We start from the raw sequence: 26,175 nt of genomic DNA on the forward strand, positions 1-26,175 counted from the left end.
TTGGTATTTGACCTTATCTAGCAATCTATGACTCTAGCTTTTCAAAAAAAATTACATGCTTTACCCGTTTTGTTTTGTTTTTTATTAAGCAGCTTTCTTGAACTTTCACAAGAAACATACTTAGAATTTTAGAGTATGTACCATAGGTTCTGAATTAAAATACACATAAGTGTAATTATTGGTTATACTTCTATTCCATCCAATTTTAATTTTATTTTTAGTTATATGTGATTCCTTCTGATATACACAGGAAAGAAAGTGATTGAAGAACTCAGGTGGCAACTGCATGATTGAAACTATCCGAAGTCAAGAGTCTGCATATTCTTTCAACCATATTCAAGCTCTCCCAGGTAAGAAGAAGTGGTTGTTTACATACTTACACCATTTTGAAAAAAGATTTGAAACTATAAACAATTTTTTTGTACTAAATAATTAAAGAGATGGTTTTATTGCAGGATATGTTAAAATACATAAAAGCAAAAACAAAGTAAAATTAAAATCACAAATGAGCGTGTGCTTCAAAAAATAACTTCCTGGGATGCCTGTATGGTTCAGTCGATTGTCTGACTCTTGACTTCAGGTCTTGATCTCAGGAGTCGAGAGTTCAGGCCCAGAGTTGGGCTTCACACTGTTCATGGAGCCTCCTTAAAAACATAAATAAATAAAACCAAAAAACTTCTGTTACCATTTTGTTCTATATCATTTAAGGTTTTACTGGTTTTCCTCTTTAAACAAAGTTGGGATGTTTCTTTGTTGAATTTCTTTATTATTTTTGTAACAAATCTATTTTGCTCTGACAGTATAAATTAATGTTTCATATTTTTCTTTGTATCTGTTAAGATAAACATAAATGATTTTAAAATATTTTTGAGATGTGTTTCTTATTCATAATATCTTTATCGATTGGTATGTACATCACTCATTTTGCATTGGTAAAGTTACTAAAATTAGCATCACTGGCTCAATGGCCATAAAATTTCAAAGGCTTTTTATTATTTCTGAATTTACCTCCAGAAAGTAGTAATGAGTTACTTTTACAGTTTTTGTTAGCCATTTTTTAAAATGTTGATCCATGACTTAAAATGTTTTCATTCAAAGAAATTCCCAAACAAAACCTAGTTTGTGTTGAAGAAAAAATTTCACAATTAAGTTAACCTTCTAAATTTTACTTATAAGCAGTAGCATCGTCTACTCATGTATATTCAACCAGTGTATCTCTTACATAACTAAATATAAAAGAAAAGCAAATATTATATATCCATAATCTTTCTACACTGTCTAAAATACATTATTTATAAATGATAATAAATATATTTATTTAATTAGTGGAAATTTATTCTTGTACTAAGCCTAAGTAAGCACTATGATTATTTGATCATCATTGATGGTAGTGGTGATGGTAGAAATTAAGGACAGGAAGGTATAGAAGTATTTTCTTATCTCTTTTAATTTTCAATAAAATGTGGCAAGTTAAATATATTTCAGTTCCTTAGGTAAAAGTAGAATGTGCTAGGTGCCAAGAATACTTCAAAAATGAAAGAGACAGGTCGAGTTGTGGTTTTCAGAGTAAAACTTTTTCAGAGTTTTAGAACTTTGACGGGCGGACGTGGAAATGGAGGGCCGGCTTGGAGCGAAAGTACGCAGCTGAGAAAGTAAGGGGGTGTTCAGGACATGGGAGGGATAAGGTAGATACAGGGAGTGCTGGGAAATATGTTGTGGATTTGGATTTCTGTGCTTAGCATTTGTATTTCATCATTATGCAGTGAAGGAACGGCTGCGGGGGTGTGAGGTGGTCGTGCAGCCCTTTAAGAAGCCGCATGTGTGTGTGAGACTAGGGAAGGGGGAGCAGACCGAAAGGAAGGGAGATGAGTTACAGACTTTCCCTTTCATTTGCATCAGCATTTGTTAAACTCTTGCTGTTTGCCACGTACTTGAAGAACTTGAGAAACTGTAGAAAAGAAGAGGATGTAATCTTCATTCCTGAGGAGCTTGTAGTGTGGGGGATGAGGCTCGCAGAGCAACAAATGAATGTAATACGCCGCGGTAGCGTAAGAATTGAATCGCATTGTTAAAAATGATTTATTTATTTGAGGAGGGGGAGGGCGAGAGGGAGAGGGAGACGCAGACTTCCTCTTGAGCAGAGATTCCAGGACCCAGAGATCATGACCTGAGCTGAAGGCAGACACTTAACCGACTGAGCCTCCCAGGCGCCCCCAGTTGAATCACATTTTTAAACAAACTAGTTGGTAACTACTTATGTTGAGATGAAGGTGCTAGGTTATCAGCTGGTGGGGTTTTCTCAGAGACATTGCGTCTGATGAGGGTTACCAAGGAAGCAATGTTTCTAAACGTTGGAAGAATTCAAAGAAGAAACAATGGAAATTTTATCTAGGGTGAGATTAATGTAAGTAAAAGCCAGGCAGTGGTATAAGTGCTGGGAGGTCAAGGGGAGGGTCTTTTACATTAGGCAAGAGGGGCAAGTCGATGGAATTTACAAAAATGGGGAAAATAGGGCAAAAGTGAGATTATTTTGTTGGTAAAATTATAGGTTCGGTTTTGAACAGAGGACTTCTGTGTCCTCTCTCACTGTGTTCTGTTTGTGGTTTTCGTTGCAATTCCTTGTGTAATTGAGGATTCATTTATTTACTACTAAAAGTGATTGAGTTTCCTTAAAATGAAAGTGGAAGTACAATAAGGGTAAAAACAAAAATTACACCAAATAAAACATAAAATACGAAGTAGAGATTAGTAACCGCTGTGTATGTAACTTAGCTTCAGCCTTTTCGGTGGCCGCAGTGGATATATGTTCTTGACCTAAAAGCTTAGATAAATCGATTACAGGAGTCTTAGTGCAACGGACAGGAAAAGTGAGATTACCACTTAGAGGAGTCTTAAATTTTGCATTGTTGGAAGGAAGGGAACTTTGATAATATATAGTTATAAGTAGGTCAGTTTGAGGAAGGGAAGAATTCAACTTCTCCAACAAGTCTTCTCTGACTTTTGGAATCTGGACCAGATCCGCGTGCTGTGTGCGATGTACCGTGAGCCGGTTTACATTCCTCCGTCATACCGTGCGCTGTGGTCTTGTCTATCACTTTCTGAGGCTCTAAGATTCTTGAGGGTTGGCTTATCATTCATCATTACAGATACAAACTTTAGTTTTATAGAGGATACTCTGTAAATATTTCTTAAATGCTGAACTGAATTGTTTCTGTGGCTTTTCTTAATGATTGGTGGCCCAGCCTTGACGTTTGTGTGAGCTCCATGTTAGTGTTCTATTGCTGTGTGATAAATCGCTTCAAAACTTATCAGGCTGAAATAGTGCTTATGGAGTATCTTACAGTTCCCAGACACAGTGTAACTGGTGCCTCTGGCTCAAGGTCTTCCATGACGTTGCTGTCATGCCGTGACAGCTCAGAGCTCATCTGGTGCCCAAGCGTCCTCGTCCAGGCTCAGCCATGGGGGTGGGGGACTCTCTCCATAGGGCTGCCTGACGATATGGGAGTTAGTTTTCCCTGGGACAAGCAGTCCAAGAGGGAGCGAAAGTGAGCACGTCTCTGGAAACAGCACCCCTTTCCAGCCGAATATAGGAAGTGTCATTCCATGTGCAGTGAGTTTTGTGATGGCCCCGAAAACATATGCTCAAGTCCTAACCTGTGGTACTTGTGGATGCCACACGTGGAAGAGTCTTTGAAGGTTGAGCTCAACTGAGGATCTTGAGTGCCATCATCCTGGATGAACCGGATGAGGCCCAATGTCCAGTGGTTTGTGTCCTTAAGAGAGGAGAAGACCCTGTGAAGACAGAGGCAAGGACTCGCGTGATGCCCTCACAAGTCAGGGACCACCCAGAGCCGCCAGAACCTGGAAGAAGCAAGAACAAAACCTCCTTACAAGCCTGTCCAGGGAGTGTGGGCTTCCTGACAACTTGCTTTCACTTCTGGCCTCCAAAACCATGACAGAATAAATTTCTGTTGTTTTAAGTCACCCTGTTGGTGGTTCTTCGTTAGGGCAGTCACAGGAAACTGACGTATCACCGAATGTACCGCCACTTCTGCCATCTTCAGTACCGTAGACGTGAGTTTCAGCTCCAGCCCACGTTCAAGGGCAGGGGACTCACGAAAGGGCATCAGTGCCAGGAGGCAGAGGTTGCCGGAAGCCATCTTCGAGGCTGCCTGTTCCCTCAGATGTCTAGATGCCTCCCTTTCTCTGGTGTGTCTTGTAGATGGACCCAACCCTGCAGGTCAGAGATCACAACCATCTCACGTTCTTCAAAGTATCCTTCCTCTCTGAGTAGAATTACTTTCCATTTGGAGAGTCAGTTTGGGAAACTGAGTCGATCTGAATTCCTTTTTTTTTTTTTTATTAATACCCATAACCTGCAATTAGTTAACCAGTCTTTTTCACTCTGTTCCTTAAGTTTTTCTCGCTTGTCTCTCTTTGCAGTCTCTCTTCTACTGACTACTGGCTTCTGTTGCTTCTTCAAAACTAGCCAGATAGCTGCTAAGCTGTCAGACTGTTTCTGAGCTGTTCCCCGTCAGACCTTTCCCCAAAAAGAGGCTTTTGAAAACCCGAATAGGATTATGCCACCCCCTTTACATAACATTCTCAGGAAATAGAAGACCCTTGCCATCTGGATCCTGACTTCATACGATTCAAGTTTTATCTTTAATCATTCCTTAATGTAGATCAATGAAATTATATAAAATGGTTTTCTTTCATTTTGCTCACCTTTGTCTGGGGTTCTCTTTATCCAGTAATCACACAGGTTTTGTTTGTTTTTGCACTGAGCAGAATGTCTGATATCGTGAGCAGCACAGAATAGGTTTTCATCTGTGTAAACTAATGTTAGAGAGCAAAGAGTTGAAGACAGAAGAGGCCTGACATCAATAAAATGGCTAACCTTACCAATTAGCCTAGGATGGAAACAAATGAAAGAGAAAAGGAAATGATTGACTCACCATGTGGCAAGACTGGGAAATTTAGGGGTAGTTAAGGGCAAATGCCTGTTCGGTGTAAATGTGCAGAAGTAGAAAGTCAAGAATGTGTGACAGAGAGAGAAAGTTTAGTGGTTGAGATCATAAATGAAGTTTAGATTCAACTCTGAGTATAATGTGGTTTTAAGCTTTTAGGAGTATGAAAAGATACATCTTCATGGACATTATGATCTATTAGGCAGAGAGTTTGAGGAATAGAATGTAGTCATTCACGACAGTGAGGTGTAGAATAGAGATGACAGAAATGTACTGCAATGTTAAGAAAGCAGAAGAGAACTAGAAGTATAATTTCTTTTGCCCCTTTCTGTTGTGATAAGACTAAAGCTGTCTTGTCTGAAGAGTCTCTAGGGAGATCTTCAGCGGAGAGCGAACTCACATCCTATTCAGGAGATGTATTATGCTTTACTGGAATTTAAATACAAAAGAAAATAACCTTTAAGCCATTCAAGAAATTGGAGAAAACCATTATCACTGACCTCTGGCTGGACATTTAAAGTTTATGCTCAGTGTATCTATATACATGAATGATGCTTCTCCAATAATTAATGATGTTCAGAATAATCTCTATCCATATAGTAACATTAGTTTTCATTTAATGAGAAGATTTAAAGGAATCCTGTACATTTATGTAATACATAATTATAGTGAATGACTCTAAATTAATTGTTATTTGAATGACATAGTAAAACTTAGCAAAGTGGTTATCAGATACGTTGGTCTCTATGTTGCAAAATGGTGAACTATGAGCCTTTTAATGTAAACTAATAATTCCTGTCTCAAGGGTATTGTATATTATACCAAAGCCTTTATATGTTTAGAGGTAACTTTTTTTTTTTAAGATTTTATTTATTTGACAAAGAGAGAGATCACAAGTAGGCGGAAAGACAGGCAGAGAGAGAGGAGGAAGCAGGCTCCCCGCTGAGCAGAGAGCCCGATGTGGGGCTCGATCCCAGGACCCTGAGATCATGACCTGAGCTGAAGGCAGAAGCTTTAACCCACTGAGCCACCCAGGTGCCCCTAGAGGTAACATTTTTTAATAAAATATTTTAATTTGCTTTTTAGAGCATGATTTACATTGAGAAACTCTAGCTCAGTGGAAATAAAAATTTTTCAAAGGATAATTTTTATCTGTAGAGACAGAGATCAGTGAGGGAGGAGGTTTTACACGCACGCGTGCAGTTCGTGCGGGCAGGGAGATGGCCGTGGCAGAGACGGGAGCCGGCGGCCCAAGTCACAAACCGCGTGTTCGTCCGTCAGGGGCCGGGCAGTCCGGGCTGGGGCGTTTCGGTCAGGTGACCGTCTGCGAAAGAAGCGCGGTTTGTCCAGCCGTCGGTCCTTCCTAGTAGTCGCGTCTGCATTGGCAGAGTCTCGCCGGCTGTTACTGTTCTTAGATGGCAGGTCACAGAAACTCGTTCTCGGTAGTCTAAGCGAAAGAGCAGTCTGCTGACAGGACAGGAGTTCGTTCGGAGAAGCGGAAGGTCGTCAGCCGCGACAGCTTTCAGGGGAGAGAGGAGTCACAGCTTCTCCAGGATGTGGGGGAGACCGAAGGGGACGCCATGCACCTCACTCTGGCCCAGTCGTGTTGGCAGCGCTGTTCCTCCCACACGCACAGACGGGGTCTGCCCGGCTGGGTTTGAATTACTGCCCTCTGCCAGCACCAGGGACACTTGGTTAACCATTCTCTGGAGACTGTGTACTCACGGAGAGGTTGGATTCCCAAAAGGACCTTCAGAGTTCTGAGACCAGGATGCGGAATAGGTACGGGGCAGTAAAAACAATGGACAGTTCTTATAACCCTTCTTCAGAGCTGTCATTCGAAAGCCACCAAACTCCGACGGCAATGATACCTTGATAAAGATTTTGCAAGGAAAATTAACATAGATTACGTAATAGTGTTACTCAAGTTTCAGAAGATATCTGCTATTATGAGAAATTTATTCTTTCTTTTATGCATTTTTTTAAAGATTTTATTTACTTATTCGTGAGAGAGAGCGAGTGAGCGCAAGCAGGGGAGCGGCAGGCAGAGGGAGAAGCAGGCCCTCCCTGAGCAGAGACCCTGACGTGGGACTCGATCTCAGGACCCTGGGAGCATGACCCGAGCCAAAGGCAGTGGCTTAACCGACTAAGCCACCCAGGCGTCCTGTGCGTATGTTTATTAATTGCCCGTCATACATCAGTTGCTGTACTTAGCAGTGAACACGGAACTGGAAGAACTAGTCCTTGGTTTGCAAGGAGTTTCGGGTCAACAAGAACTGAAATACAATGGCTCATATATTGCAGTAATTTTAAGGTACACGGTGGACGAGTTTATAGGGCTGCTATAACAGAGAACCACAAACTGGGCAGCTTGAAACAAGAAAACTTCTAGAGACAGACGTCTCAGGTCAAGGTGTCCTTAGGGTCATAGAATCTAGAGGAGGATCCTTCTTTGTTTCTTCTAACTTCTGATGGCTGCTGGTGTCCCTGGCCTTGGGGCAGCATAAATACGATCTAGCTCTGTCTTCTTCATACGACCTTGCTCGCCATGTGTCCCTAGGTTTGTTCTCCTCTTCTTATGAATGTACCAGTCATTGGATTTAGGTCCGTCCTAGATCCAGAATGATTTTTATCTCTGATTACATCTGTAAAGATCCTATTTCCAAATAAGCTCAATGCTGAAGTTCTGAGCGAACGAGAATTTTGTAGACTTGCTATTTTACCCACTCTAGGTGGGCACAGAATTACCCACTCTAGGAGGGCACAGGACTCTATTCCCGGCAGAGTCCCTGAGCCTGCTCTTGGGGTGTGCTGGAGGGGGCTACTTAAAGGATTAAGGGTGAATGTTTGGTGGACCCCGCCAGCATTTATGGAGACGCGTCGTTCATTAGAAGAACCGACGGCAGTCCCGTCCAGCAGCAGCAGAAATCACTCCGGGCTGGCTGTGGTGTGGAGAGGAGAGACGACGGCGAGGAGGCCGGTGAGACGCGGGCGGGGAGCGAGTGAGGACTCTGACTTGTCCTGAGTATCCGTGGAGGCCAGCAGAAGGCATGACGCGAGTGAGTGACCACAGCACATTTCTGCGTAACGGAAACTGTTTTGGGTGTGGTGTAGAGGTGAGAGATGTGGGAGCAGTGCTGGAGAAAGAAAGCTCGCCAGGCACCTGTGGGGCAACGCGGTGTGAAACAGCAGAGGCCTGGGAGGGACATGCTGGTGGGCACGAAGGAAACAGCCGTAGCTCAGCAGGCCCCAAAGGGGAGCTGGTTCCATGGGAGTTACAGACGAGAGGAATCAACACGGCGGCGCAGGTGCGGGTTTCTGAGTCTGGACGCAGGTGCGGGTTTCTGAGTCCGGACGACGGTTGTAGGTGCCGAGATTGGAAATGTGAGCGAGAGACAGAGGCAGATGGACACAGAGAGAGACCTGGAAGCAAAATAGTGGCTTCAGTTGGTATATTTTCAGTTTTGATTGCTCTGGTGCTTCTCCACGAGTGTGTTCAAGAAGCAGTTTTTCTACGGGACCGGTGCTGTTGAGTAGGGAAATACGAGCACATAAATGCTACCTGAAATTGTTGACTGTATTTTGGAAAAGAATTTTTCTATTGTTACTGTATCCAACAAAAGAATATTATGCAGAGTGAAATAATGAATTTAGAAATAATATTTATTTGCTATTTGTGACAACACAGATGGACCTGGAGGGTATTACGTTTAGTGAACTAAGACAGGGAAAGACAAAATACCTTAGGATTTCCTTTGTATGTGGAATCTAAAAAGCAAAACAAATGAACAAACAAAACAAAACAGAAACAGATGCATAAGCGCAGGAGCGAACTGGCGGTTGCTAGAAGCAAGGGCCCACCTAGAAGGTGGGGCAAATAAGTGAAGGGGGTTAAGAAATACAAACTTCCAGTTATAAAAATATAAATCACAGAGACGTAAAGATAGAATAGGGAATAGTGTCAGTTGTAGTGTAATAACTTCGTATGGTGAGCGATGATAACTGTACTTTCTATCATGGTGAGCCTCTCATTATGTATATAAATGTCAGATCACTAGGTTGTACACCTGAAAGCAACATAGCATTGCCTTGTACTTCTGTTAAAAAAAGAATACTTAGTGACACGGGAAAAAGCCATTATAAAATGCAAACAGAACAGAAGTGAAAAGAACAAAACTGGGACACACAGCTGTATTGATGATCAGATCTCTACATCTGCAGCCTTTAATAGGAAATACTCAAAGTAAATGGTTTTCCAGGTCAGCGGTCACTCTTTCTCGGTGACTTTAAATTTTTTTTAAATTTTAAACATATTTTTAAAGTATAGTGCACCTAATGAGCATATACTGCTTTTATAATCAGGGAAAAATATATTTTTTAGGTAAATTATAGCACATAAAATGTACCTGAAATACAAATTTTATAAGATTAATGATTCTAAAAATAAGTAATTGAGTTCAAGGATTGAGGATCTTTTGACTTTGGGGGAAAAGAGTTGTGAGTGAGTAAAGTATTACACCACCTGAGCCCAGGTAACCCACAAAACACCTTGAAATGTATGTGGGGCTATAGATTGTCTGTCCTCAGCTTGGTTAAGTAGTTATTTGATAAATCAGGGGAAGAATTACTACTTTTGAATGAAAAGTAGAAAAGAATGCACATTGAGAGCATTTTTCACCTGATTTGGAAAACCATATGAGTGAGGAGTGGTTCAGTAAAACAGGAACAGATCCTTGTATGCAAGTTGTCATCAGTAATCCCACGCTACCCACGGAAGGTGATCAGACAACACTTCTGTGCAGGTTTTACTAATTTTTGTAAGACTGAAGTGGTATTTAGGTTTCTGGAATGCAAAGTTAGAGCTTTAATATTGAAACCGCTTTATTATATCAGAAGTTCGTGCTGTGAGAACGGAACATATTTGCATGTTCTTTTTTTCCCCCCACCCAGTTTCAGAATATTAAACAACTATTCCACTAACACATCCTGGATGATATGAAGAAGCAATTAAAACTCTCAAGCCATCTTTAGGCTATTTACATTTGTTGGAGTTACCAAGAGATAACACAGGGTAATTAATGTTGCGTAAGAATTTTAATAGAAGGCCGAATGCTGGCTACCACCTGCAGAAAGGAAAAATTATTTGACATTTAGGTGGGAAGTATTCTTTTCTTTCAAATTTCGATAATTGCTTAAATAGCATTGTTTGCCTTGACTCATCAGTACAATTACTTGCTAATTCTAACCTGGGATGAAATAGAAAAATTTTTGCTGTTTAAGGACAGTTCAGAATTCAATTATACTTTGACTTGCTGATGACAATAAATTAAGCAGACCTTCTTTCTTTAAAAATAATTTTGAAGTGAAATAAGTCAATCAGAGAAAGACAATTGTGTGATCAATGATTGGTGAAATTTGAGAAACAAAGCAGAGGATCATAGGGGGAAAACAGGATAAATCGGAGACTCAATCTCAGGAAACAAACTGAGGGGGGGAGGGATGGGGTGGCCAGGTGAGGGGCACTGGGACGGGCCTGCGCGGTGGTGTATAAGACTGATGAATTGTAGACCTGTACCCCTGAAGCAAATAATACATTATATGATAATAATAAAAAAATTAAAGAAAAACCCACAAAAATAAAAAAGTAAAAATAGTTTGTATATACTTTGTAATAGATATACTAGATATTAGTTTCTTGGTTGATTATGAGAAAATATATATAATTACAATAGAAAGGGAATATAAACTTATATTTCATTTCAGTGGGATTTTGACTTTTTCAAAGCATGCTTGTATCTTTTATATTATTTAGTTAGATTATCTCAAGAATATTTTAGATGATTTCTCCTATGAAAAATTGACTTGGTTAATACTGTAGGCCTGGAATTATCAAAAATCTGCTGCAGGGTCCTCAGCAGCACTCATAGTAAAGGGCAGTGGTTAATGCACAGTCTGGGTCAGGCACTGTTGCAGGCTGTGTACGCACTGAGTACATTGACTCCTCACGCAGAAATTTCTAGTAAAGAAGTCAGGGTGCCAACGGGAAAGCTTAGACACAGAGGGATAAAGTAAACTCACCCAAGGTCAAATGGCAGAGATGGGATTAGAACCCAAGTACAGTGCTTATTGTGTCCACTCTACTTTCCTGCAAGAAAAAGACATGTATTAACACAAGAGAGAGTATTTTAATCCAAAAATATCGAGCCCCCAGGCAGCATCCCTTGTCATCCCACGGGACAGGCTGACTCTCAGCTCTGCTGCGCCTGTTAGAGTCCGTCCCCCGCGTTTGGTCCTGCCCTCCACATCATTTCAAATCCCTTAACTCTACTCTTCTGCCTGATGTTCAGTTGTGTGGTTTTATTTACATGTTTTCTAGTATGTGCCCTTACAAAGAGTTTCCCAAATAGACCTCTTATTTTGTTTAATTAGAAAGTATGAAAATAACATTTTGAGATAGTTTTGTGCCCTAGGTTAACCCTAATGCAAACAGCAGTAGTAAGTTTTCAGGATGGGGAGATTATTAAAGAGCTTGTCTTGCTCCCTTTTATAATTTAAACCTATACTTGACGTTTAATTATATTTTGAGGAGAAAATTACAGGTTTGGTATTCCTTAGGAGAAACCAAGCACACATAGTCATATCCCACTTATAACCTCAAATTCCCGGGTAGAGCAGAGCATGAACATAGATAATTCCGTTCAGAACTGTGCTGGAAAATAGGGAACCCTGTGTAAGCCAAAGAGTATGAGAAGTTTAGAAAGGGATACAGTGTCGGATTTGACAGGTCTGATTTGAAAACCGCAGCTCAGTCTGTGCACAGGGGAGGTGGCTGACCGGGGCGGTGTCGTACCAGAAGGGGCAGGTCCCGCGTCCTTGCGGGAGCCGTGGGGAGCCGTGAGTCCGGGGGTCACTGTTGGCTGCTTCGCTGACAAACAGCTCAGCTGTATGCACAGCTCACACGTGCAGACCCGCATGTGTTTCCCCGGGCCGACCCTGAGGGTGTGGGTGTGGGTTGGAGAAAGACCCGTGGAGCGGGTGGGTGGTGAGCAGGTGAGCAGAGCGGGGGAGTGGCCCGTTCCTCAGTGTGTGCCACCGCTCCCCGCCCCGCGGGGACTGACAAGGGACTACGGCGCTGACACAACAGTGCACTACCCCTAGTGCGATCGTGTAGGACAGCAGAGGGGTGGGAGACAGGTTGCTGGAGTAGAGGAGAATCGAGCAGAAATTGAGTGAATGAAAAACTTGATCATAGACCTTTAACATTTCAACTAGGCTGAAGCAAAATGAGAACTATTTCAACCTGAAGTTCCACTGTATATTTAAAACACGAGAAATAGGGGTGCCCGGGTGGCTCAGTCGTTGAGCGTCTGCCTTCATCTCAGGTCATGATCCCAAGGTCCTGGGATCGAGCCCTGCATCGGGCTCCCTGCTCAGTCTGCTTCTGCCTCCCCCACTCCCTCTGCTTGTGTTCCCTCTCTCGCTGTCTGTCTCTGCCAGATAAATGAATAAATAAACAATAAAATTAAAAAAAAGTGAGAAGTAGTGTTCACAAGCAGGGATGAGGATGGAGTAAAAAGGTCATATAGTTCTAAAACAAAACGAGTTACTTTTTGAGAATGCTCTTTTTAATTTTATTTTGTGTAATTCTTTCCAAAATTACTATGTTCAATTTTTATATTATAACATATCCAAATGTTTCAACACTAAAATTGTAGGAAAGGTTTAAGTGTCAAATGGCGCATTAAACCAAAGTTTTAGTAAGTTATTTTCTCAAAAGTGCTAATAGCGACAAAACTGTATAGAACTTAAGTATTTCGCCATTTATTCTCACTTCTGAAAGTTAGTATAAATAATTTTGAGAAAATAAATCCTGATGAAAAATAAAGTGTTTGTGTATACTTTAAACTTATGTTACTTGTCAAGTATATTGAAAAAATGGGTTAAAAATGGCTAAGTAGTAAAGAATGCACCTTTTTATTTATACCCCGCTCCTCATTTCAGAAATAAATTGAATCCAATTTAAAAAGTAGCCAATGGCACCCTGGTTCGTCCAGGTTTATAATGACGGGATATTTATTTATAACGACGGGGTATTTATTACGGAAAGAGAGCGGGATGCCTGGGTCGCTCTGTAGTAGGATGTATTAACACTTACGAGAAAATAACTTGTTCTGTCTCCCCAGCTCTAGAAGTTTCCACATAGTAGCTTTGTTGCTACTCCGCGGTTCTATTACAGATTCTTAGTTCTGTGACGCTGGCTCGTTTCTTTGAGCCTGGACACAGGGTTGTGTGGCTATTTAACATAGTCCTCCCAAGCCTGACAGGTTTCTTAGTGTTTCATGCAGACAGACCCTTTGAGCCTGTGTAGAGGGGGTGTTGGGCAGTTATTTTTCCCTTTGTGATATTGAGGAGACTCAGAATCTTTGGGATTCCTCTGAACTGTTAGTTCGTCCACGTTCTGGGGGTGCAGAGTCAGGCCTCTTCCGTGACAGGTGGGCGCGATGGGTTGCCGTGATGCAGGAGTGAAGGGGAGAAGGTGCGTGTCTCTTCCCGTGTGTGAAACCCCCCCTGTTTAGTGCCTGGAACTGGGGCTTTCCTACGTCGTGTCCAGTAACTCACTTTCTTCTTAAAAATAACTCCCTATGTAAGGACTTGACCTTTCTTCTCATGGTGCAGATCAGGAAACTAGAGGCCGGAACAGTTGAGGGGCTTCCCCAGGCGTTCGGGAACGCAGCCCTGAGGACCCTGCTCAGCTCAGGACTCGGGTCCTTCTGACCGAATGTTGGTCGTTTGTGCCACGCATTCATTTTCTCACAATGCTTCTTAAACATTATTAATAATACATATTGCCGATAGCTTCAGAATTCTTAAGAGGACAGTTGATGGTCTGGCTTCCTACACTTGGCCTTGATTCTCCTGGTTCGAGCCCGTACGTGGACCATAGTTGGTGGCACCTGAGGGCGTCCTTCCCGACCCCTGGGCAGTGCTGCGAGTTCCCGGACCTGCAGGTTTCCGTGAGCACTGTGCTCCTCGCCGCGCTCTGAGCCTGTGTCCCCTGTGCGTTCGTTTGTTCGTTCTGCAAACATTGAGCAGACACCCTGTGCCTGCCGGTGTTCCAGGGACTGTGAGTTTGGTAGGAAACAAAACAGAGAAAACCCTTTCTGGGGCTTTCTTTCCAGTGCGAGAGCATTTATTTATAGCCTCTTCCTTCTCAGTTTTTATGAACTAGAATTCAGGAACTTCTTTAAAAATAGAACCTTTGATGTCAGCCTTTTACAAATTTTTTTTAAGATTCTGTTTTTCCAATTTCGAAAGAGAGAGAGTGTGTGCACGTGGGCAGAGGGGCTGCGGCAGAGGGAGGGATGTCGCAAGCTGACCCCACACTGAGCACGGAGCCCAGCGTGGGGCTCGATCTCGCATCCCAGGAGATCACAACCTTGCTAAAATGAAGAGGTGGACAGTTAACTGGCACCTTAGGTTTTTGCACATTTTAAAAATAAAATCATAATGGAAAATGAAATCATTCTGTAACTGGGCAATTACTGTTCTCAGGAAAATCTGACCAACCTGTAGAAATTGTTGGCTTTCAGGCAGCGCTGACGTTTTTTCGCGTGAAATTCCCAGTCACGTGGCGACTGGGAAGGACAGGACAAGAGAGACCCACACAGGGGTCCTCGCACGCGTGTGGAAGTGCCCGCCTGCACCTGTGCCACGGCCCCACGGTCAGTCCCTTCTCATGTCTGCCCTAGACACGGCCCGCCAGGCCCCTCTCTCCTCTGGGGCGCTTTCTTCAAATGCGGAATCGCGGTCCCCCGCGCCTCAGAGCCGCACCGACCTGTCCTGCCGAGTGTGGCGCGGCCCGTGGCCGAGCACGGGCGTCCAGGTCGTGTGCTCACTCCGAGCGGAGACACCTGCTCTCCAGGGCGTTGTCTTGGGGACGCTCCTCACCGCCGCTCCTCTTCCTCTGCACGATTCTGTATTGTTGGAACAGGAGCTGCGTCAATTTTATAAGAAAGTGATGATCTGGCAAAATCTAATTAAATATTCTATTATTCCTTTTCCTCTTCGGTAAATATTTTATAAGGGTTCCCTGTTTTTACGGATGACTAACCCAATTCTTCAGGGTCTCATTTCTTCTTCAGTTGTGTCTGCTGTCCCTTCTTCTTTTTCTTTAAAAAAAATTTCTCAGGGCACCTGGGTGGCTCAGTGGGTTATCATGACCTGCCTTCAGCTCAGGTCATGATCTCAGGGTCCTGGGATCGAGCCCCGCATCGGGCTCTCTGCTCAGCGGGGAACCTGCTTCCCTCTCTCTCTGCCTGCCTCTTTGCCTCCTTGTGATCTCTGTCTGTCAAATAAATAAATAAAATCTTAAAAAAAATTCTCATCATAGGGGCACCTGGGTGGCTCAGTCGATTAAGCATCTGCCCTCAGCTCAGTTCATGATCCCAGTGTCCTAGGATTGAGCCCCACATTGGGTTCCCTGAGCAGTGGGGAGTCTGCTTCTCCCTCTCCTCCCCCTGCTCATTCTCTCTCTTACCCTTTCTCTCTCAGTAAATAAAATCTTTAAAAAAATTACTCATATATTATATACAGTTATATTTTCCCCTGAGGAAAATATTTCCCCAATATCTGTCTTTCCTGATAGTGTGTAAGCAACATCAGGGCACAAGTTCATTCTGTCTTGTTCACTCATATGTTATAATATCATCTGCAGTATAAATTTTCAGTAAATATATTTTTTTAAGACTTATTTATTTAAGAGAGAGAGAGAAAGACAGACAGAGGGAGGGAGAGAAGCAGACTCCCTGCTGAGCACGAAGCCCTACTCTGGACCTGATCTCACAACCCTGAGATTATGACCCCAAGATCATGATCTGAGCCGACATCAAGAGTTAGACACTTAACTGACTAAGCCTCTCAGGCGTCCTACTAAATAAATATTGTTAAATAAGGGACTGAATGAAAGATACCTTGGGGCACCTGGGTAACTCAGTCTGTTACGCTTCTGAATCTCGATCTCGGGGTAATGAGTTCAAGCCCTGTGTTGGGCTCCATGCTGGGCAAGACGCCTACTTAGAAAAGAAGGAAAGAAAGAAACCTTGTTGCTCCTTTACAAGATAGGTTATTTTTTGGGAGAAGCAAGTTTATCCCTTTTATGTATGTTTCGGACTTTCAAATTGTCTGACATTGTCTCTAAATAAAAGAAACGCATAATTCAGAAGTCTTCCCTTCACCATATGGACTAATTATGACTAAGTTGAAATCAGCTCTGGAAGGATAAATGGTATTACATAAAAGGGCTATTGTGTTTGTTGAGAGATGTTCCTATTTCATTTCGCTTATAAAACATGAAATTTATTTTACTACATTAAATAAACAGTGTGTTAATGTTGTTTTCTAAGAAAACTGAACAGTTGATTGATTTTTATATGGTTCTTAGTCGGTAACCAGTTTTTGTTATGTCTACTGAAATCTTTGTCATTTTCTTTGCAACGAAGCTGCATGAGTATAGATTTTTAACTGAAATATTGACTGCAGCGATGTCACCATTAGACAAATCATTTTTATGACTTACTAATATGACTCTAGCCAGTAGGCACTTATTCTAAATTATGACACTTCAGTAGTCTTCCTTGGAAAAATAGTAATTTGTGTGTTTTTTAGAGCTCAACTTAGCAAGAACTATGTGAAGGATTTGAAAGATAAGATGCTTGCCCTCCCAGAGCGTTCAAAAGAATGCTGAAGCTTGAAAGGCTAAGTGTGTCAGTAGCTTGGTGATTCCTCTGAGAACTCAACACTATTAATCATTAAAAGGAGTTTTTATAATATGTCAGGGACTTCTAATTTTGTTCTATTCTAAAATATTTGTGACAGGAAGGTGATTTCAGTTTCTGTGTTACTGAATCTATGTAAATTTTTTAATCACACAATGACAGAAATAGTTCTGGTCTTTTCAAAAAAAAACAAACTTCATATAATTAGTGTAATTTAGGATTTCTTAAGTAGAATTAATTTGCATGACTGTTTTATAATTGTGAACAGGATTCTACAGTGAATGGTGGTGTCTGAGGGCCTCCTTCAACTCCTTTGTAACAAACTATAATTTCTGGTTTTATGAAATAACATTGTAACTATGTTACCATGTGAGGTAAGTCTTAAGATGTCCGATTGCAGTGTTTAAAGATGACATTTAACAGTACTTAAGACCTTAGACAAAGTTTCCTTGTTTCATTTTGCAGTCCCAGAAATTACTCTATAAATAACTAAAATTCCTTGGTATAGAGTAATATGATCCTGAGATCCTTTTCTCCATGTAGTCCTCTGGCGTCTCTGATAGAGTAAACAATAACCCTGAGGAAATCAAGAGTAAAGGGCACATCTGGGGGACTTTTTCCCCCTTCTTTTTAAGACTCTAGCGTGGAGGTTACTAAGGTTTCTATATCTCAGGGCTAGCTAGAATGATGTTTCATAAAATCTGTTTCATTTAAGTAGTAAAGCGACTTTATCTCAGAAGACTGTAGGGCTATTTATATCTGCCTGTGAGATGTAGCCCAGATCCTGAGAAGTTTAATGGTAATTCCTGGGAGTTGGCTTTATGGAGAGTCCCGTACTAATTTATAGGATGTGACTCTTACTCTGCTGTCCTAGCAGATTTCAAAGAGAAGTAGGTTTGGATGGAATGTTGACATCTGTCCAAATCCGTTGTCAGTGTAGAACAGCTCAGGAAAAAGGTGTGCGCATTTGGAGACGGCAAGCATGGAAAAACATGGACTGTGCCCTTAGAGAAGATGCAGGCGCATACAGGTGAGTTAAAGCAGCCCCGATGCCAGTTTTCTGATTGCCGGGCCTGCTCTGGTTGCACAGAAGTCTAGCCCCTCTCAGTTAAAAGTCATTGCCATGGTTTGCAAAGTGGTAAAAGGAAACCAAGGTGCCCTAGCGATATTACAGGAACATTGCTGATTTACAGAGCACCCTCTCTTTTTTAAGGAATCTTCATTCTAGTTAATAACTAGAATGCTAGTTAATAACTAATAATGATTAATAATGAAAAAAGGAGGGGAAGTATAATCATTTAGAATAGTGTGAGAAATACTCTTTAAAATTTGTATCACAGGGGCGCCTGGGTGGCTCCGTTGTGCAGGCAACCGACTCTTGATTTCAGCTCAGGTTGTGATCTCGGCATTGTCAGATCCAGCCCTGCTTTGGGCTTCGTGCTCGGCGTGGGTTCTGCTTGGGATCCTTTCCCTCTCCCTCTGCCCTTCCCCGTGCTCTCTCTGTCTCTCAAATAACTAAGTAAATAAATAAATAAAAATAACATTTGCATTACATGTATCTTTCCAGCATTTTTGTTTGGTTTCGCGTCGTTTTCCTCTTTGCGATGGAGCTCGTTCTGTGCAGATTTCTTCCCTCCGTCGTTCCCCGCTTCTCCCCTTCCTCTCTCCCTTCTTTCTTCTTTCTTTCCTTTGGATGGGAGTAAGAGGTCTCTTTTGGGCTGATGAAAATGCTCTACAATTAGGTGATGATAATGGTTGTGCAACTTTGTAACTATTTGAAAAAACATTGAATTTTCTATTTTAAAGTGAGTGAAGTCTGTGGTATTTAGATTGTAGATCAAGTGGGCTGTTTTAAAAAAAATGGAATGCCAGCCTTGGGTTAACTAAGGTGACTGGAGTAAGTGAAGTACAAGGACAGTAGCCGGGTCTTATCTCAGACTGATCACGACAAATCACAAGGCCAGGCACTCGAGGACGCAGCTGGTGTAGCCTTTCCGCTCTGAACAGTCTTGTGCTCTAGTCTCGCGACGGAGGAGACAGACGGACGATCAGAAAACTGGCATCCGTCGCGGCGTTAGTTCACCTGCATCAGTTCGTGGGCTTTGTGTCCTGCATGCTGAGAAGGGAGACGGGCAGTGATAACTCAGAGACAGGATTTGCCCTTATGAAGACACGCCTCAGGAGAGTGAGCGCTGGGACACACGGTACTCGGTGTTCCATTGAAAAGTGCATAAAAAGCACACAAAACACTTACTGCATTTAATCAGATATAGTTGCGTAATTATATTTGAATGTTGGTTTTTTAAAGTCTTGTAGGCTTTATTCAATCTTAAGTAAATGCCAGATCACAATGGCAAAAATTGGGTTTTTGAAAAAATATTATTATTTCCGTTTATGAGAAAGTTTTGGGTGTTTGGAAAATGGTCTTTGTCTACATCAGGAAACTTCAAGATCCTTAACAGTTGAGCTCCACTGTAAAACCAGAACAATGGGGATCCATGCGATCTGATTACATGTAGTGTTACACAAATGCATATTTGTGGTTTTTTCTTTAATTACAAAAAATAAAAAATAAAATAAATTCCAGTGAACATACGGTGTAATATTAGTTTCAGATGTACAGTAAAGTGACCAACACTTCAGACAGCGCCTGTGCTCCTCACAAGTGCCCCCCTTCGTCCTCATCACCTACTTAGCCACCCCCACCCCTCTCTAGTAACCATCATTTTGTTCTCCGTAGTTAAGAGTCTGTTTTGTGGTTTGCTTCTCTCTCCTTTTTCCCCCGATTACAAGGTTGTTCTGTTTTTTATTGTTCTGTCAAAGCAGTGCAGGGGTTTTGGTTTTGCCGCCTCCTCTTGCTCTCTATGACGGGGTTCCTTCCCCATCTCTTGCGAGAGAAAGGGTTGCCTTTTAATGGACTGTGAGTGTTTCCCAGGGAGCACTGGACATTTTAGAGCATGGGTCAGTGGGATACGGAGAACTGTTTTGTTACGTTGGAATTACCGAATAGTTCGTCACTTACTTCCTACGCCATAAGTTTCCTGCACACTCTAGATTATTGCAGTAGTTCAGCTGACCTTTGTTAGCAGGAAAGATGAGATACATCTTAAGTTTTTTCCTACTGGTAACTATATAGTAATTAAAAATAGACAAAAATGCATTACTGTTATAATGTCTAGGGAGTTGGTTTATATATTCAATTTTGCTATCTTTCTTAAAAAATTATTTTTGCCTCATTTAAAAACCCTATTCTCTTATAAAAGATAAATCCTTTTTTTTTTAAAAAGTGAATCCAATCTTAATGAAAGTTTGGTTTAATGGAAGTTTGGCTTTATGGAAACAGTTGCTTAAAATAATAATTCAGAAAAATCCCTATTGATTATCTAGTTTTACCTCTTTATTGACAAAGAATAGATTTATTCCTTGAAAGAGGAATTTATATTTCCCCAATCTGTAGATTTCGAATTAGTCAGTAATAAATTTAAGTCAGTCCTACTCCTGTAAAAGCTATGAAACTTTAAATATGTGGAGTCCGAACTAATAGAGTTTATATTTTAACTTGGAATATGTGTGTGTGTGTGTGAGAGAGAGAGCGAGAGAACGCACGCATGACTGTGTGCGTGTTGTGGAGTGTTGTAGGAATTAATACAATGATACACTGTCAATATACCAAGATAGATTTCTTTGCATTGAAACATTTTTTACTAAAATTTCAGGTGAAAAAGATGAAGGGTTGGGGCGCCTGCATGGCTCAATGGATTAATAGTCTGCCTTCTGCTCAGGTCATGATTTCAGGGTCCTGGGATCGAGCCCCGCATCGGGCTCCTTGGTCAGTGGGGAGCCTGCTCTTCCTTCTCCTTCTGCTGCTCACCCTGCCTGTGCTCTCTCTCACTCTCGCTGTCTCTCAAATCAGTCAATCAATCAATCTTAAAAAAAAGATGAAGGGCTATCATTGCCAACCCTTATTGTTGGTACTTCCATCCATCCATTCCATCATTCATTAGTCAATTAAATGTTTTCTGTTCTGAGTACCCAGTATGTGTCATATTTGGGGTTAAAAATCACGTTAGGCACAGTTTTTTGCATTTGAGATCTTTTGGTTTAGTGGACGAAAGCATGTATAAGTGAATAATTTCAAATAGTGTGATGGAGAATATATAGAGATTTATACATCAGGCAGGGACCATTTCTGTGAGAGGGAAGCTCTCAAATACATGCTTAATATGGGAGAAGGCTTTCAAGGCAGAGAGACAAACAGCACCAAAGAATGGAAATATGAAGAACTCAAAGTAAAAGAATTGAAAATCAAATCTTCACTTTTAGAAATATAATCCTAGGTCCTTTTACTTTCATATAGAAAAACACCTTAAATATAGCTAAGTAGCTCTTCTTTATTTTTATTCAAAAGAAAAGTTGAACTTCTTTATATTTTTAATATTTTGGCTATGTCAAGAAATTAACTTTTAAATATTTTGTTCGTAATGTAGGTAAACAGTGAATAACCTCTGGCTATACTGTTATTTTCTTGACCTTTTCATTTCTTTATAAATTTCCTTTTTTATCTACTGTGTGCTATATCCTTTAAATGTTGTATTTCTTCCTCTCAAATTTCTCCAAATTCCTTTTACACTTCAATATTGAATTTGTCAGTTTTTATTTAAATGCTAATTAACCATAATTATAACTAGGAATTCGTTCCTATCAGTGGCCTTTTCAAACTTAAACTTACATAGAGTTATTGATTAATTTCTAAGAACAAATTCAGTTGTTACACTTGAACAAATTCATGTGTCTATGTATATGTACACAGACACATGCATGTAATACTTCACATACCACACACATACCACACACATACACGTAACATATTCATAATCTCATTTCATTCTTGGAACTGAATGATAGGCCTTCCCTTCAATCTCCTCTTATATTAAAATTGTCTTAGTCAATTTGATGTTTTATTTGTTAATGTTTTATTCATTAATTGGGAAGCATGAAATTTAGTAATGGAGATTTATTTTCAAATTGTTTTTCATTTTATGTTATGAAACTGACATCTTTATAAATTTAATTGAAATATGTGTACATCTATTTTTTAAAAAGCACTGAAACTAAGTTGGTTCCTTAGAAAGAATAAACAAAATTGACAGACCTTTAATTGGCCTTACCAAGAAGGAAGCAGAGAGGGCTCAAATAAATAAAATAAAAAATGAGAGCTGTTAAAATAGGTACTACAGAAACACAAAGGAGTATAAGAGGCTACTATGAACAGTTACATGCAACAAATTGGACAGCCTAGAAGAAATGGTTGGTTACATTCCTAGAAACATGTGACCAGCCAAAGCTGCATCAGGAAGAAACAGGAAATGTGAGCAGACTGATATATGCATTTTTAAAAGATTTTATTCATTTATTTGTCCAAAAGACAGAAAGAGAGCAAGTGAGCACAAGCAGGGGGAGAATCGGGCTTTCTGCTGAGCGAGGAGCCACATGCGGGACTCCATCACAGGACCCTGGGATCATGACCTGAGCTGAAAGTAGATGCTTATTGACTGAACAGACTGATTTCTAGTAAGGACATTGAATGAGTAATCAGAAACCTCTCAATAAACTGAAGTCCACGACCAGATGGCTTCACTGGTGAATTCTACCAAATATTCAGAGAATTAATACCAATTCTTCTTAACCTCTACCAAAAAACAGAAAAGGGAACTCTTCGAAAATAATTTTATGAGGCCAGTATGACCCTGATTCCCAAACTAGAAGGGGATTTATCACAAGAAAAGAAATTTATAGGCCAATATCCCTGATGAACATAGATGCAAAAATATTCCACAATATATTAGCAAACCAAATTCATTAATACATTAAAATGATCGTGCACATGATCAAGTGGAGCTTATTCCAGGACTGCAAAGATGGTTCAACATTCATAAATTAGTCAGTGTGTTACAACATGTTAACAAAACAAAGGATCCAAATCATATGATTAGCTCAATAGATGCAGAAAAAGCTTTTGACAGAATTCAACATCCACTTCTGATAATACCTCTGAACAAAGCAGGTAGAGCAGGAACGTACCTGAATATAATGAAGGCCGTATAGGACAAGTCCACCACGAACGTACTCAGCGCTGAAAAGCTGAAAGCCAAAGACAAAGATGCCCCCTCTTGCCTCTTGTATTCAGGAGAGCATTGGAAATCCTCACCAGAGCAACTGGGGGGAAGCATCCATATTGGAAAGGGAAAAGTAAAGCTGCCATTATTTTCAGATTACATGACATTACAGAGAACCCTAAAGGCTTTATCAAAAAACTGTTAAAAGTACTAAACTCAGTAAAGTTGCAGGATGCAAAATCATACACAAAAATCTATTGCATTTCAATATGGCAATAATGAACTATGAGAGAAATTAAGGAAACAGTTGCATTTACAGTTGCATAAAAAGAGTAAAGTACTTAGGAATAAATTTAACGAAGGAGGTGAAAGACCTAACACTGAAAACTGCAAGACAGGAATGAAGAAGTCGAAGGCAAATAAATGGACAGGTGTTCCGTGCTCCTGGATTGGAAGAATTAATGTTGTCCAAATGCCCATTCTGCCCAAAGCAGTATAGATCCCACGCAGTTCTATCAAAATTCCAGTGGTGTTCTTCACAGAAGTATAACAGACTATTCTAAAATTTATAGGAAAAAAAAAAAAAGACCTTGGTTAGCCAAAGCAGTCTTGAGGATAAAAACAAAGCTGGAAGCATCATGGTCCCTGATTTCAAGCTGTATTACCAAGCTATAGTAATTAAAATAATATGATATTAGCCTAAAAAAGAGACATTTAAATCAAAGAAACATAATAGAGAGCCCAGAAATAAACTCACACAAATATGGTCAACTAATTTATGAGAGAGGAGCCAAGAACATGCAATGGGGAACAGGCAGTCCTTTCCACAAATGGTGATGGGAAAACTGGACAGTCACACGCAACAGCGTGAAACTGAACCATATGCAAAAATTTACTCAAAATTAAAGACTTGAATATTAAACCTGAAACCTTAAAATTCTTAGAAGAAAATATAGGCAGTAAGCTCCTTGACATAGATTTTTGTAATGATGTTTGATTCTGACACCAAATTCTAAGGCAGCATAAGCAAAAATAAGCAAGTGGGACTATAGCAAAGCAAAAAGCTTCTGCACACTGGAGGAAATCAACAAAATGAAAAGTCAGTCTACAGAATGGAGAAAAGATTTCAAATCATATATCTGATATATAATCCTGTATCTGTTAATATCCAAAATTTTATAAAGAACTTGATACGACTCAATAATGAAAAAACAATCTGTTTAATAATTGGGCAGTTCTGAACAGACATTTTTCCAAGGAAGACATAAAAATGCCGAAAAGGTACATGAAAAGATGGTCTGCATCATTAATCATTAGGGAAATGTGCGTCAAAACCACAGTGAACGATCACGTCGTATCTATTAGAATAGCTGGTATCAAAAAGATAGAAATAACACAGGCCGGCAAGGATGTGGAAGAGAGGGAGCGTGTGCGGTGTCGATGGGATCGTAAGTGGGTGTAACCACTGTGGAAAATAGTACGACATCTCCTCAAAAAATTAAAAGTAGAGCCATGAAATGATCCAGCAGTTCAACTTCTGGTTATTTATCCAAAGGAAATAAAAACACTAACTTGAAAAGATATGTGCACCCTTTGTTCACTGAAGCTTTATTTATAATAGCCAAGATAGAGAAACAACTTAAATGTCCCTGCTTGGATGAACGGATAAACAAGATATGATATATAGGGTTAGGTGTAGACACACATACACACACAATGGAATATTACTCAACCATAAAAAGGAATGAAATTTTGCCATTTGTGGCAACAGGAGTGGACCTTGAGAGCATTATGCTAAGTGAAATAAGTCAGAGAGAAAAATGCCCTATCATCTCTGTTATAAATGTGGAATCTTAAATAAATTTTTAGAAAAGCCAAGCTCATAGAGAAATCAGCTGGTAGTCGCCTAAGGCAGGTGTTGCGGTTTGGGAGAAATGGGTGAAGTGGGTCAAAAGGAAAGTGAAAAAGAAATGTCAATATATAAATTAATATTCAGATTAAATAGACAGTTTCAATAAAATATTTATCAATATTAAACTTAAAGTAGGAATTTTGATTTAAAAATTCATGTAGCACACTAAAAAGAACTGTTGTCAACTATTACTGAAAGTACCTTCTTCCTTAAGTGTTTTCTAGGACACGCAGGCTACAGGACACAATGAAACTCTCTTCCTCCTTTGTGGCCGTCTTTGAGAGTGGTAGAGAGTCTGTGCCTGTACTAATCAGGAGCACTGACCCTGTATGGCACAATTTATTTCTCTGCTGCTTCAGTTTCCAGATTTCCGGACTTCTCAAATATCTCTTTGACCTCCTTTCCGAGAAACACTACCTGGAATCTGAGTTGTTCCCAAGTCGGGTAGATATTGAGGTTAAGCTTTAGAACTAAACAGTCCGCTCTTCAGAAGTCAACCAAGGATAGCTTCTTGTTCTTGGCTATTTCCAGTTCATTTACGGCTCCTGAGGATAAAAGAAGAGTCAGGTTCTACCAGCAGAGGGTGACTTTTTGAGAAACTGTGTGCTAATAATTGTACCCAGCTTTTCTATAGCACTAGACTCAAAGAGCCCAGTAAAGTGTTCCTCATCCCATTGTAAAGGTGAGGAAATATCTTTTATTCATTTGAAATTATTCATTGAAATAATTGAAATGATTGAGAGTGTTTATAGAAACAATTCATTCCCAATTTATGGTACTAATGAAAGAAATTGTATTCCAGACAATACATGATCTTCTGTAGGCCTCATAGATAATGAAATTTAGAATTAGAATTTTTATCTATTCCTAAAGTAGTATTTTTCCAGTCACACAATACTGTTAACACATTTATGCCTTTTTCATCACTTTTAAATAAAATAGATTCTCCCAACGATTCTATTAATATGACCTAATTGCATTTTAAGAATACTGTATTTTTTGAATCGTAGTCTTTAGCAATTTTAAGAAAGCATTGCTTTATATTTTAAAAATGTGATGTAAAAACAAAATTTCTGTGCTCATCAGTATTTTCTAGCTTCTTAAAATTTTAATAAGTTGAAAGTTAAGGATTTTATTGTGAAAATTAACACATCAAAATAATTTTTTGATGAGTTAACAGAAATAGGAATGCTCAAAATTAGCATTTCAAAATGGATAGGGTTGGATTGAAATAGCACTTTTAAAATTTATTTCTTTAAAAAAAAGATAAAGGAGTGCCTGGATGACTCAGTTAGTTGGGCATCTGCCTTCGGCTCAGGTCATGATTCCAGGGTCCCAGGATCAAGTCCCTCATCAGGCTCCCTGTTCAGTGTGGTGTCTGCTTCTCCCTTTCACTCTGTAGC

The 26,175-nt window shown here is 40.3% G+C and overlaps 1 protein-coding gene across 13 annotated transcripts in view; it reads left to right on the forward strand.

The window, feature by feature from the left end:
- The window catches only part of GULP1 (GULP PTB domain containing engulfment adaptor 1), a 254,676-nt gene that overhangs the window by 82,037 nt on the left and 146,464 nt on the right, over positions 1-26,175 (forward strand). For 12 of the 13 annotated variants that reach the window (XM_032354123.1, XM_032354130.1, XM_032354126.1 and 9 more), the window contains one exon: positions 251-350. The exons of the other annotated variant lie outside the window; for it this stretch is intronic. The gene's annotated coding sequence lies outside the window, so the exon portion shown is untranslated. The remainder of the gene's footprint in view (positions 1-250; positions 351-26,175) is intronic. 13 annotated transcript variants of the gene reach the window in all.

Source organism: Mustela erminea, chromosome 8 (assembly GCF_009829155.1).
Source record: "Mustela erminea isolate mMusErm1 chromosome 8, mMusErm1.Pri, whole genome shotgun sequence".
Taxonomy (NCBI): Eukaryota; Metazoa; Chordata; class Mammalia; order Carnivora; family Mustelidae; genus Mustela; species Mustela erminea.